This window comes from Sus scrofa, chromosome X (assembly GCF_054392235.1).
Source record: "Sus scrofa isolate SSC_HxYL_T2T_F1_AM1 chromosome X, Sscrofa_HxYL_maternal_Yorkshire_Landrace_v2.0, whole genome shotgun sequence".
NCBI classification, from domain to species: domain Eukaryota; kingdom Metazoa; phylum Chordata; class Mammalia; order Artiodactyla; family Suidae; genus Sus; species Sus scrofa.
In genome coordinates this window covers 7,811,224-7,824,818 of record NC_139401.1, presented here as the reverse complement: position 1 = coordinate 7,824,818, position 13,595 = coordinate 7,811,224, and the positions used below count along the sequence as shown (strand labels likewise).

Sequence of the window (13,595 nt, the reverse complement as noted above, 5' to 3'; positions counted from 1 at the left end):
TTAGAAAAGGCTAAGTTTGAAGGAGACATTTTTCTTTTGCCTTGAGTATTTTATTGCACCAGATGGATGAAAACGGTTTCACAAACCTCGCAGTTTCATGAAACTGCAAATGTATAATTAAAGAACTGTGCATTTCAAAAAGTCAAATCACACACACACAAAACAGCATCAATATATCTGTAATTCAAGTCGATATATCTGGGGATGCACCCGTTAACAGAATCCAATCGTTCACCACATCAGGGGAGCATGACTGGAAGGAAGGTGGGGCGGGATGAACATTACGGGTTTTACAATAGAATTCTCAGCTCAGACTAGGGAGCTGTTGTCTCTAGGAGAACTGCTGGAAAATCAGATGATGTACAGTTTTACCCCTGCCCTGAAATAGCTTAAATAAATCAAAACATGCAAACAACTCTCTATTAGCAAAAGAAAAAGCACAAGAAGATAAACCAAAAACTGTGAGAGGGCTAAATAAGACGATTCATTCATCGAGGGTGGGCATGAAAACGGGGTGCGGGGTGGTGGCTGAAAGGGGAGTGCAGCCTTGAAACCGAGCCTCAAAAGAAGAAGAGATATTCAAACGGCAAGACAACAATCTCAAATGATGCTAACCACTAAGTCAATTTGGGTGTTGTGTGCTTAGTCTGATGTGTGAAATGGGCTAGCCTCAGTGCCACTGATAATTTCAGTCATCTTAATTTGCTGACGTTTATCCTAGTGGAAGGAAGCAGCATGAGGAGAAAAGGAGAGAAAAGAGTGAGAAGTGATCCTGGGCTGGTGGGGTGGGCGGGGCATGGAATGGACCCTGGAGGCAGGAAGCTCAGGTGTGGTCTCTCAGATCCTGGACAGGTACAGCCAGGATCCCAGACCCAGAGGAGGCAGCCACAAACAGGGCTAAGTTACAGCACATGACCCAAGACACGGTAAAGGCAGCCAGCTCCTTATTCAGCTTGGAGCTGGTCCATTCCCTCCTTCCGTGTGAGCTGTCTGTCCTCGAATCTGGCCCCTGCTTTCCTTCTCCATCACTGAGTGGGGCCAGCAGGACACGGATGTTAAGGGGATACCAAGAACCCTCTGAAGTTATCAGGCGTGGCGCTAACAGTGAGACAGGCTCAGAGCATCAGACCAGGAGCTGCTGTGGATGGCAGATGGAAGCTGAGCATCAAGGACCTGGAGACCTGTGCCTTTGCAAACGTGACTGAGTAACAGCAGAACGCAGGCTCTAACATCCTTTTGAAAATCTTTTACAAAACCCTGAGTGCCAAGTGCCTTTCCCACGTAGGAGACACTGAATAATAATACACAGCAAGCAGCACCAAGAGCACGGTCCACGAGTTGATCTTTCCAACAGCCGTTCTTTAACCGGGTATTTTCAGCTCAATGACACCCAAAGAATGAAAAAAAAAAAAAAAAAAAAAAAAAGAAGGAAAACTTTTTGTCTTGATGGCTTAAACTTCCCCGACATGCTTGAGCAAAGGATAGATGGAAAAGAATATGCTTCCAGGATGAAAATTAAAAATGAATGATGGTGAAATGTGAAGCACAAAAGCTGGAAAAAAAAAAGATTGTGTATTTTCTCCCTCTAATATATTTATAGTCCAAAGCTTTCCATCGGCAAGTACATACGGTTTTAAAATAAATCTTACCCGCTACATTTTGGACGGGACGTGTGAATTTCATCCTGTGAGGAAAGGTGATAGAAGTGAAATAATAGCAAACGAAATGGATATTCACCGTTGGGGTCACGCGGGTTAATTATCGCAGACGGGAGAAGAAAGCTCCATTTCCCGTAGAGACACGGCATTGTGGGCTAGCTACGAAGGCAAGTGAATAAAGAGGGTACAGGGAAGCTTATTGACTGCTTGCTTCAGTTTACAAATTTCAGAGCCATTGCATGCATTTTAATGAATGAGCTAGTGCACATGCAGAGAAGAAAGCATGTAAGTGGGGGCTGGCACGCCCCACTTGAGATATGCAATTAATTTCATAGGCATACACCCTCTCATTTGGAAAGGGTTCAACTATAACCCCGACGTGCATACCGCAGATTCTTGATGTCTGTGTTTTGTAGCACGTGCTCATTCAATTTAAAAATCAGGGCTCCGTGTGTCTGGGGATGAATGTTCTTGATACCAACCTGTGATAGGCACAGTATCCTTTGCCCAGAAATGGAATCCCAAACTCTCCTCACCAAGTCTTCCCCCTTGGAAGGAAATATATGCTTCCCAGCGTGTGCCAGGCGGCCGGGACTGGAGAAAGCCAAAGTGTAAAATGCAAGAGGCAAAGTCAATTCCTTTGTCTTTTGAAGAGTTTCTTTCTTGGGAGTTACCGTCATGGCTCAGTGGTTAACGAATCCAACTAGGAACTGTGAGGTTGTGGGTGCAATCCCTGGCCTCAATCAGTGAGTTAAGGATCTAGCGTTGCTGTGAGCTGTGGTGTAGGTTGCAGACGCGGCTTGGATCCCACATGGCTATGGCTGTGGCGTAGACTTGCAGCTACAGCTCCGATTGGACTCCTAGCCTGGGAACATTCATATGCCACAGGTGCAGTCCTAGAAAAGACAAAAAAAAGAGAAAAGTTTATTTCTTAACATTACTGCCCAGATCAATCTTAAAAATCTCAGGTCTTTCCATTTCTCCAAATAAGACATACAGATGGCCAACAGGCATGTGAAAAGATGCTCATCGTGGTAAATGATTAAAGAAATGCAAGTAAAAACTACAATGGGGTACCACTTCACACCAGTTAGGATGGCCATCATTAGTAAGTCTATAAATAACAAATGCTAGAGAGGGTGTGGAGAAAAGGGAACCCTCCTACACTGTCGGTGAGAATGTAAACTGGTGCAACCACGATGGAAAACACTATGGAGGCACCTCAGAAAACTAAGTATAAAATGACCACATGACCCAGCCATCCCATTCCTGGGCACATATTCAGACAAAACTATAATTCAAAAAGGTACATGCACCCCTATGTTCATTGTAGCACTATTCACAATAGCCAAGCCATGGAAACAACCTAAATGTTCATCAACAGAGGAATGGATAAAGAAGATGTGGTCCATATATACATTGGAATACTACTCAGCCATAAAAAAGGAACAGTGACATTTGCAGCAACATGAGGGAATCAGAGATTGTCATACCAAGTGAAGTCAGACAGAGAAATACACATATCATATGATATCATTTTAAAAGGTGGCACAAATGAACTTACCTATGAGACAAATGCACAGACATAGAGAACAGACTTACGGTTGCCAAGGGGGAGGGGACAGGGGAGGGATGGATTGGGAGTTTGGGGTCCGCAGACAGAAACTATTCTCTACAGGATGAAAAAAATGACAAAGTCCTATTTAACAAATCATAATGGAAAAGTTTATACAAAATAATGTGTGTGTGTGTGTGTGTGTGTGTGTATCTAAATTACTTTGCTGTAGAGCAGAAATTGACTTAACATTGTAAATCAACTATACTTCAATTTAAAAAAAGAAAAAAACGCTTCGGGTCTTCCGAAAACCCAAGCAGAGTTGTCAGGCTTCCCTCATGGCTACTTGCAGACTGTGAGCATACCCTCTTTCCGTTTCTCTACCACTGTGTACCTTTCCCCACTGTGTTCTTACTGTGCAGTCCACAGCTCTCGCCTGAGAGATGGCCAGTGGCTCCTTCCATTAGCCATCCCGTGGTGTTTACCATCAGGGCATTAAACAAATAATGCATTGATTCCCAGGTCCTTAGAGGGACAGGCTCACGAGCTTTTCTAATAGGTGTTGAGTGAGTCAAGAAAATCAGGGTTCTGCCCTCCAACAAACTTGTGAATTGATGCATATCACGTAGCCCCCTGGAGATGGAAACAAGTATGATAAGTATTCTAGGAATTCACACGTTTAAGAACATAACAAATAAAACAAATACAGAACCCTAAAACTCTTTCAAATGGGTTGACTCCAGGATGTCCCAATTTTTTGATCACTGAACAATTTAAAAAATTTTTATTTTTATTGGAGTATAGTTGCCAGGGTTGAGTCTATTTCTGCTGTATAGCATAGGGGCCCAGTCATACATATATATGACATATATATGTATATATATATGTGTGTGTATATGTATGTATGACTGGGCATATATATACACACGTGTATATATATATTCCTTTTCTTATATTATCTTCCATCATGGTCTATCCCAAGAGACTGGATATAGTCCACTCTGGTGTAAAGCAGGACAGAGCCACACCTGCGGCATAAGGAGGTTCTCAAGCTAGGGGTTGAATTGGAAGTGTCGCCGCTGGCCTGTGCCACAGCCACAGCAATGCAAGATCTGAGACCTACACCACGGCTCACAGCAGCCCTGGATCCTTAACCCACTGTGTGAGGCCAGGGATCAAAACTGCGTCCTCATGGATGCTAAGGAAGGGAACTCCGCATGTTGCCTTTTCAAACAGGCGTCTTGCTCTTCCTGAAAGGCACTGAAGGTTCCTCCACAAATATGGATTCTCCAAAATAATGGATGATCCAGAGGAGGATGTGATGAAGCTAATGTAGGCTGGTATGCATTGGTGGAGGATCTGAAAATTAAATGTCATTTATTACAGAGATTGGTTGGCAATTTTTGAGGAGAAAATGAGGTGCTCACAGCAAGAAGAGTGTTTACTGACATTAACGGTCTTGCTTTCAATCTTTCCTTGGAAAAGATGCCCCACACCCTAAGCCTTCTAAAGTGTCCATCAGCTCCTCATAAATGCCACGTATCCTACTGGAGAGCTTCCTGAGTGTCGGAAAGTGTGGTGGAGGGACAGGAAGAGCGAGGGTTAACCCGGGTTCCACACCTGAGAAAAAGGCACTTCTGCAAATACCAGATTAGGCTGCAGTCATTCATTAAGATGCTGCCCTCGTATCATCCTGTCTCATTACTGCTGACCTGATGCATTAAGACATCGTGAAGACGGCACCTAGCAAAACATTACCTTTGCAAAGCAAAGCTCTCCTTCATAGACTGTGCCCGTTCTTAAGGGCATAAATATGGAGGTACCTTATGGTGGTGAGATCTCTTAGATGACTCCACTCATGGAGGACGCAGGTGGATGGATTTTCGATGTCAACGTACCGTTGGCACATCGGACGTCTTCAAGAGAGCCTCGACAGCTTCTTCGGCCCTTCTTATCCACTCTTACTTTAACCATGAAGCCATCATTTGTGCCTGCAATGGGAATAGGCAAACATTTTCTGTATACCTAATTCTTCAGGGTAGAGATTTTTTTTTTTTCTTAAAATGGAAAAGGTCTAATTTTAAGGGCTCATGAATCTATATAAAATCAGAACCATTACCTGTGGTGTCCGTTGCTATGGCTACCTACTCATGTGATCTGTATATCTGACATAATTCAGATAGCTCTGCAAAGCAGTATCATTGCAAAGACATCAGAGAAAATTTAAGGAGCACAGGGAACCAAGGAAAATAATTTACAAAAATGACTTTAACAGAGAAGGGGCACTCTCAGAAACAATAAAATTTCTTCCTTTATTTTACAATATATGTTTTCCTTTTAATGTTACCTACTGATATATCTTTTTATATGTGTCTTTTCTCTCTTCCTGTTCTGTTTCCTCCACTTATTACTTAAAATGCACACACTAACTGGAACAGGGAAAAAGGTAAAGACTTTCTTAGTTAAGGAATATTGCAGGCATATAAGATGTTTGTAGAAATTTAAAAGTTGATTGCTTTTGCTTTCAAGTCATAAACTGCAAGAGCTGTGTTTGTGTTAAGAGATTTTCCGGCACCAGACCGCTATTAAATTGTATCGAGTGACCTTTGATGAAATAACAGCACCATATTGCTTTTGTAAACATTAATTTTCTGGGTTAACAGTCAAGTTTACCATCTGAAGGTACAAATGAAATTTATTTATTTATTGTCTTTTTAGGGCTGCACCCAAGGCACACAGAAGTTCTCAGGCTAGGGGTCCAGTCAGAGCTACAGCTGCCGGCCTACACCACAGCTCGCGCAACCCCAGATCCTTAACCCACTGAGCGAGGCCAGGGATTGAACCCGCAACCTCATGGTTCCTAGTCAGATTCTTTTCCGCTGAGCCACGACAGGAACTCCTTTTTAAATTATTATTATAGGAGTTCCCGTCGTGGCGCAGTGGTTAACGAATCCGACTAGGAACCATGAGGTTGCGGGTTCGGTCCCTGCCCTTGCTCAGTGGGTTAACGATCCGGCATTGCCGTGAGCTGTGGTGTAGGTTGCAGACGTGGCTCGGATACTGCGTTGCTGTGGCTCTGGCGTAGGCCAGTGGCTACAGCTCCGATTAGACCCCTAGCCTGGGAACCTCCATATGCCGCGGGAGCGGCCCAAAGAAATAGCAAAAAGACAAAAAAAAAAAAAAAATTATTATTATTATTGTATTTTACAAATTAGAATATTTAGAATAAAACAAATTAGAAATTTAGAATAAAACAATGATTAGGTATCACTGTTGCAAATAAGACATGTTCGTCAGTATTCACGCCTGGCTACAGGGTTGAAAGATAGATACTATGTACAAAACATATTTGGATATTAACTGCATGAGTAATTAATTTCACTGGACAGGAGTTTCCCCTGAATCCATTAACACCAAAGCATGTTTTCATCTCCTGGGATCCCAGCAGATCAGGCTCCTTAGCTGACATATTAAAGTGACTGATAAATAGTGAGTCTTTGTAGGGATATTATATTGGACAATTCTGTTGAAATAATAAATGAACACAGGCTTGCCAATGAAGTGTTAGAGAAGAAAGCAAACAGAGCAGGCGAGGAAGGAAATACGTAATCATGAAGATGAAGAAGGATGAGCAAAGAAAAGACCGATTGGAAACAAAAGATGAAATACTGTGAACGTATCTGGACAGAAGCCCTGGAGGGAAGGAATCAAATCTTAGGAAACTTGAAGGAAAGCAAATTGGTGTTGTCAATAGATGTTTTACCTGAAAGCTCTTGGTGATTTGCTGTTGTACCAGTCTCTCCACACTGAGTATATCTGTCAGGATTTTCCAAAGAAGCAAAACCATTGAGAGAGAGAGATGAACGGATGGACAGACAGACAATAGATGGAGGGATGGATGGGTGGATAGATATAGAAGATAGGTGAATGGATGGATGGATGGACAGATAGATAGATAGATACTGGTAGACAGTGAGATAACTGTATATGTTTGGAGGTCCATCTATCTTTAGAGCTATATATTGAGATTTATCATTGAGAAGGTGGCTTACATTATTGTGTTTCTGCCAAGTCTGAAATTCGTAGGGTCAGCTGGAAACTGGAGATTTTTCTATGCTACCATCTTGAGGGTGAATTTCATTGACTCAAAGCAATCTCAGCTTTTGCTCTATGGTTTTCCGGGGAGTGGATGGGATCTGCATATATGATAGAGGGTAGTTTCCGTCAAGTCAACTGATGTTCAGCAATTCATCACAGGCGCCGAACTCCTTCATCCCAACCTCCACTCTTGGGGTTGACCCCATGCCTGGGCACCACAGCCTGGGTAAAGCGACACACACAATTTCACCATCTCCCTGTCCCAACTTGTCCCTCCGCCACCTACAGACATGCCTTGTACATCAAAGAGAACACTGCTCTCCGAGTTGAGCCTTTTCAGTCTCCTGAGACTGGAGAAGGCTGTGTTATCTTCAGAGCTAGTCCTCAGATGGATCCATCCCTGGACTCTTGGGAGCTGCCTCTGATGATGAGAAGCCTAATTATTTTGACAATGGAGTTTGCTAATGAGAGGAAACTGCAGGGACAAAGGTCAACATTCAGACCCCCCTCCTCTGCACTCCTGGACTCTGTGGTCACAGAAGATGGGTGTGCAGGGCCAAATACCTCTGCACGCTTTCACCTAGTTCCCAGCGTTCTCATGTGTGCGCCTCAGCTGGGGTGGCCTGAGGGTTATCGCCTGGTGGAACCATGCAGCTCGAGGTCTGATATGAGCCTTGCGGCTTATGACTTAGGAGACCTGCAGAAAATCAGCGATTCTCTCTAGAACTCAGTGTGCTCCTCTTGTGGTACTTGCCTGATGGCTCCTAAGAACCCCCTGGATTGCCATGGTGATGAGATGGCATTGGGTAAATTAGGACAGATCAGCCAGTCAGCCGTTAGTCACCACTGACCCATATCATGGGGGGCTGAGGCATCTCTGTGGTTGCAGGAGGTGGGGAGTCTACTGAAATGGGCTGGGGTGTCTGTGACTCTGTACACTCTTTGACTCTATACCAAGGGTAAGCTGGCTCATAGCAAGAGGGAAGGCTGATAGTCCCTATGGAAAAACCATGCCCTCCTGTGATGATGTGACCAGCTCCAGCTAGTTCTCTCTGCTCACAGCCACATTCACTACCAGACTTGTGTATGATTCTCTCTCTATCTCGCCTATGACCTATCAACCTGCTGTCACCTAGCATCTAAGCCACGTATGCTCCTGAAATGAATCACAAATAGTATACACTTCTCAAGAATTTGTCCTGCCTCTCCACAAGTTCGAATCTGTTTCCAGGATCTTCTTGTGTCACAGCAGTCCTTCTGCAGCATCCCAGACAAGTGTCACTGTAGCACTGTAGCACTACTGGTAACACTGTGCCTTAGTGAGGCGCTGGCTAAATAAACACGTGGACCTTACTAATAGTTTGTATGTTCTTTAAAACGTTGCTTTTGCAAATGCTTTGGGAGACAAGAGAGATAATTTATCATCCTCCAGACAGTCACCCTGCAGGCATTTTGCCGCTCAGGACCATGGGTTGCAGTGCGGCTCCCGGGATTTTTATCTGTCTCCATCTCCAGGCTTCTTCTTTCTCCCCACGCCATCTATGCTTTTTAATCTTTGAAGCAGAGGAAAATTGTAGAGTCAGTTGGTGACTTCAAATACCACCCCCAATCCTGTCTCTATGGGTTTCTCTTCATTTAGTCCTGAGTATTTGATTTGAATAGGATAAACATGGGGAAAAGGGAATTTTGCACAAATACAGAAACAGGGTAGATTCTAGCAGGTGGCAGAGGCAAACAGCCCAGCAAAGAGGCTTCCTTTACACAGTTTGTCCTATTATACCTTTGAATTTTGCACTGTATGCATGTGTTCCTTACTGAGATACCTTAATGAAGTCAATGACCAAACAAATTTAACTGCGGAGTACCAAAACCTGTAAAGTTTTTATTAAAAAAAAAAAAAAATATATATATATATATATATATAGTGAAGATGTAATGCTTCCTATAGATCTTCCTTTATATAGTTCTTCTGGCAGATCTGGTTTCCCAGGAGATAGAAACGGTGTGATGAAAGGTGCCATGTGGGGGTCTACGAATCTCAGACACCAGGACGCTGCTGACCCTGACTTCCAGAGTCAGTCGGGACACAGACACTGTAAATTTCCATCACCTCACGGCTCCCAGCGCTCACCTGGGTCAGGTCACCATGCCTTCCCTAAAGACAGGCGTCTGTTTCCAAGCAGCGCAACAGGAGGAAAAAGTGTTGTGTGCTTTGACCAAAAGAATGCACCGGACAGGGATGCTTGGCAAGGTCTGGATCCTATGCCTGAAGCAACCTCGAAGTTCCCACTCTCCTATGCTGGGAAAGGAGCGTTGAGGAGGCCAGGGGCAGCCTTCTTCTTTTTTCTTTGTCTCTTTAAGGCCACACCACGGCATATGGACATTCCCAGGCTGGGGGTCAAATAGGAGCTGCAGCCACAGGCCCATGCCACAGCCACAGCAACGCTGGATCCAAGGCACACCTGGGACCTACACCACAGCTCATGACAATGCTGGGTCCTTAACGCACTGAGTGAGGCCAGGGATCCAGCCTGCGTCCTCAGGGATACGAGCCGGGTTCATCACCCCTGAGCCAGGACTGGAACTTCCAGATGCAGGCTCTTAGGGAGTGAGATGCCATGCAGAAGAAACACCAAGGCCCTCGGCCAAGAGATGTGACCAACGCCACACAGACGACTGAAGGCTGTACCTTCCCCCAGCCCAGCTCCTCCGCTGCCCACCCTCTGCCCTTTCCCAGCATAAAAGAGGATTTTTCTTCTTGACAGCTTGCCCCGGCATTACTGTTTTTGGATGACGTGAAGGACACCCACATTTTCTAAACTATATGAGGCACACCTCTGAAATGAATGAGATATATTAGCTACCGAGTATATATCACACCGCTTCTTCCCATCTTCGGAATCTGCTTCATCCCGGTGACTCCGAATTTTTTTAACTTTATCTTATTTTATTTTGCCTTTTAGGGCCACACTTGCAGCATATATACATTATATATATGTACGTTATATGCATAAGCATATATAAGTTCCCAGGTCAAATAGAGCTGCAGCTGCCAGCTGACCCCAGAGCCACAGCAAGGCGGGATCCAAGCCGCATCTGCAACCTACACCGCAACTCATGGCAACACCAGATCCCCAACCCACTGAGCAGGGCCAGGGATCGAACCCAAGTCCTCATGGTGACCCGTCGGGTTCATTACGGTTGAGCCACAAGAGGAATTCCAGAATGTTCTTTAGATTTCTATTATGTCAGCCGTCTTCCTTAATGAGTAAGGACTATAGGAGTAAGTCACGGGGGAAGACCAAGACCTACAGCTTCTCATCCCTCTCAGCACTGGCTCAGGTTTCTCCTGTTTTCTGTCCTGCATGAAGACCTACATTGTAGGCTTTTGTTAAGCCTGGGCTTGACCCAGAGGCTCTGTGTGGGGCTGATGCCAGGGGCTCCCTGGGAGATGACACAGCCCTCCAGTCCTTGGGGCAGAATGTGCTCTGCAGCAGCCAAGGGGAAAGTTGCTCAAATCCAGAAAAGAGCAGGTGCTTCCAAGTGCTCTCCCCTGGGCTTCCTTGCAAGGGGCACCTGCAGCCAGGTGTCCTTGCCCGCCCCCATTGTTGCCTGCATTGGGTGGAACATGGAACCAGGGCAGGACTCAGCAGCGTCGCTGACTCAGAGGACAACCGAGGACACCGCCATCTGTCTCTGTGACGTTGGGTTGAAAGCCTTTTCCTTTCCTGTTCTTTGCATCAGGTGTGAAGGAGACTGCATGTGGAGTGGGCAGGACATCTGCCTGTGTGTGTGAGAGAGAGATGGTGGGGTGGGAGAGAGAGAGCGTCAGTGTGTCTGGGTGTCTGGCTGTGTGTTCCCAGACTCTGTGGAAAGGACTGTTGATAATAAGAACACTTAAGATGCCTTAGGCTGTGAAACAGGCATTTAAAAGAACTATTTTTTCCCTTTTATTTTCTCCTCTCATTTTTGCCCGCCCTGAGGCAGGGATCAGATCTGAGTCGCCGTTATAACCTATCCCAAAGCTGCAGCAATGCGGACTCCTTAACCCAGTGTGCCAGGCCCCGGGATCGAACCTGTGAACTGACGCTGCAGAGACACGGCCGATCCCTTCGCGCCACAGCAGGAACTCCTCAAAGAACTTTAAAGTCAGGTCAACAACACAGGAATAAGTATGCGGCCTTACAAGTCGACTGCTTCGAGAGGAAATCGGCATTTTGGTAGAGGCATTTTGGTATCATTTTCCAAACAAATGAAAACGTCATCACCATAAATCAAACATACACAAAACCCACACGCCAAAGCCAAAGCTGCAGACAGGTATCTCACTCTATTCGCACCTTGCAATACTTACCCACCTCAGGTGCCTCTAGCATGGTTCTAATGTCGCAATCTAACATTTCCGTCTCCGGGCTTCATTTAACCCTTCTGGCCGAGAGGTGCGACACTGCACCACTCACGGCCACTCCAGAAGGCATCCCATTTTCCCCGTAGCCTAAATTATTAATAAATATATCGGGGGGGGGGGGGAACGAGCATCGACCCTTTCAGCAGCCTGACTGCTTTCCCCAAGTCAATACGAATGTGTGCGATTGATCTTCCAGCCGGAAGTCTTCCCTCGGGCGGACTGTTGGGCAAGGAGCTCATTTGCTCCTGTCTGGGGGGAAGCACAGGGTGCAGGGACCACAAGCCTCTGGGAAAGAAAGGGTCTATGGTACAAACAGCATCACCAAAGCCACCATCTGATGTTTGCTATCTCGGTGTCCTTGGCCGTGGCAGCAAAGGAAAGGCTGGGGCTGGGACGCTGAGGTCCCTTCCATTTCAGGATGCTCCTGGGAGCCTGTGACAGGCAGGGGGCTGTGGCATCGGACATCTAGACAGGTTGTTTTTTACCCAGGTTTACATGGCTTCAAAGCAATCTCCTCGTCACTTTAAAACATTTATTTTAATCCTTTTTTTTGGGGGGGGGGCAGTGCACATAGCATGTGGAAGTTCCCAGGCTAGGGATTGAACCCATGCTGCAGTACTGGCAACACCAGATCCTTAACCCACTGAGCCACCAGGGAACTCCCTTCCTGTCATTATTTTGATGGCCACTCTGGATGAGCTGCTAGGAGAAGAGCCGATGTTACCCTCAAGTTCCTGGTAGACCCTCTTTGGGTCCCTTTTGAAAAGGAGCTAAAGAGAAGAAGCTGAGTATTGAGAAAGTCCGTACTCAACTCAGGTGTAAGAGAACCAGTCAAGAGAACAGACAGAATTTGCTGGGCATCTCCCTTGAGGTCTGTGATGTTAACATCCCACTTACAGCGAGAACCCGTATTCCCCTGGGTACTGATGAGACAGCAGCACCAAAGCGTTCAAAAGGAACGCACCTAGCAAGGGGCCCTTGATCCCTCTTAAGTGTGACTCCTAACCGTGTCCCTCCACAGGCTTCACCAAGGAGTGGCTTGGGAAGGTTTTAGAGACCCCAAACCTCCATCAACTCCCCCAATGTCACCCCAACAAATCCGTAATCTTAGTCATGAAAAACCGGATGCCTGCTACACAAACACAGCTTCTAAACAGCTTCCACATTCTCACTGCCATGCTTTGGACTTGCTGGAGCTTCTTCATATAGAAATCCTTGAGTCTCCAGGACCCAAACCCGACAGCACAAGGTTCTCCCCATTAAAAAAAAGATGCAGGAAAAAACCCTAGTCCTGAAGTCTCACATCTGAACCACAGTGGAGGGGGGAACCCAGAATCAATAGTTTTTTCCCCCATGGCCTATGGCAGTTCTGGGCTAGGGGTCAAATCAGAGCTTAAGCTAAGGCCCACACCACAGCCACGGCAACACCGGATCATAGCCACAGTTACTACGCTGCAGCTTATGGCAACATTGGATCCTTAACCCACTGAGCAAGGACACTATGCCAGGTCCTTAACCCACTGAGCCACGACAGGAACCCCAAAATTGACATTTTTGACTAGAAAACCTGGTAATGCTTTGAAGAGTCATATTTGAGAAGTGCTGTTCCATACTAGTGTAAGTTCCACAAGACTGAGGCGATGTGTCTGGAAAGGAAGAGGGAGTCTGAGTGCGGAAATGCAAAGAGCCTGCAGTAAATATGTGCTCTGATATTTCTCCATGATATGATCCTACCACAACTGGAAAGATGGAGTGTGCTGCCGCGTCTCTTTACTTAACACGTGGTCTGAGGACCAGCAGCACCCCATCATCCAGAAGCTGGTTCAAAATTCAGAGGATCAGGCCCATCTCCGAAACCACCTAATCAGCATGTTAT

General features: G+C 45.7%; 1 long non-coding RNA gene across 3 annotated transcripts in view; it reads right to left on the bottom strand.

Moving 5' to 3' along the window:
* LOC102166006 (uncharacterized) overlaps positions 1 to 13,595 on the bottom strand; it is a 316,146-nt gene that overhangs the window by 60,371 nt on the left and 242,180 nt on the right. For 2 of the 3 annotated variants that reach the window (XR_014835081.1, XR_002340685.2), the window contains one exon: positions 5,037 to 5,204. This is a non-coding gene — a long non-coding RNA (uncharacterized LOC102166006). Of the gene's footprint in view, positions 1 to 1,649; positions 1,818 to 2,140; positions 5,205 to 13,595 lie in introns of those variants that run through there. The other variant, XR_014835083.1, reaches the window with a different exon arrangement.